The following is a 482-nucleotide window of genomic DNA, read 5'->3' on the forward strand; positions in this document are numbered from 1 at the left end:
GTAACATTATGTTATTATTGTAACATTATGTTATTATTGTAACATTATTATTGTACCATTATTATTGTAACATTATGTTATTATTGTAACATTATTATTGTAACATTGTTATTATTGTAACTGTCATGCCTTGGTCTTAGTATTTTGTGTTTTAGTTAATTAGTTGGTCAGGCCATGGTGTGACATGGGTTTATTGTTTGTTGTATTCTTAGTGGGGTTTTTTAGTTATTGGGGTTGTAGCTGATTAGGGGTGTGTGTTTGGCTGCCTGAGGCGGTTCTCAATCAGAGTCAGGTGATTCTCGTTGTCTCTGATTGGGAACCGTATTTAGGTAGCCAGGGTTTCACTTTGTATTTCGTGGGTGATTGTTCCTGTCTCTGTGTAGTGTTCACCAGATAGGCTGTAATAGGTTTCATGTTCCGTTTGTTGTTTTGTATTTATTAGTTATTTCATGTATAGTTCCGTTGTTTGTTTCACTAATAAA

The sequence above is a fragment of the Oncorhynchus masou genome, unplaced genomic scaffold, assembly GCF_036934945.1.
Source record: "Oncorhynchus masou masou isolate Uvic2021 unplaced genomic scaffold, UVic_Omas_1.1 unplaced_scaffold_181, whole genome shotgun sequence".
NCBI classification, from domain to species: domain Eukaryota; kingdom Metazoa; phylum Chordata; class Actinopteri; order Salmoniformes; family Salmonidae; genus Oncorhynchus; species Oncorhynchus masou.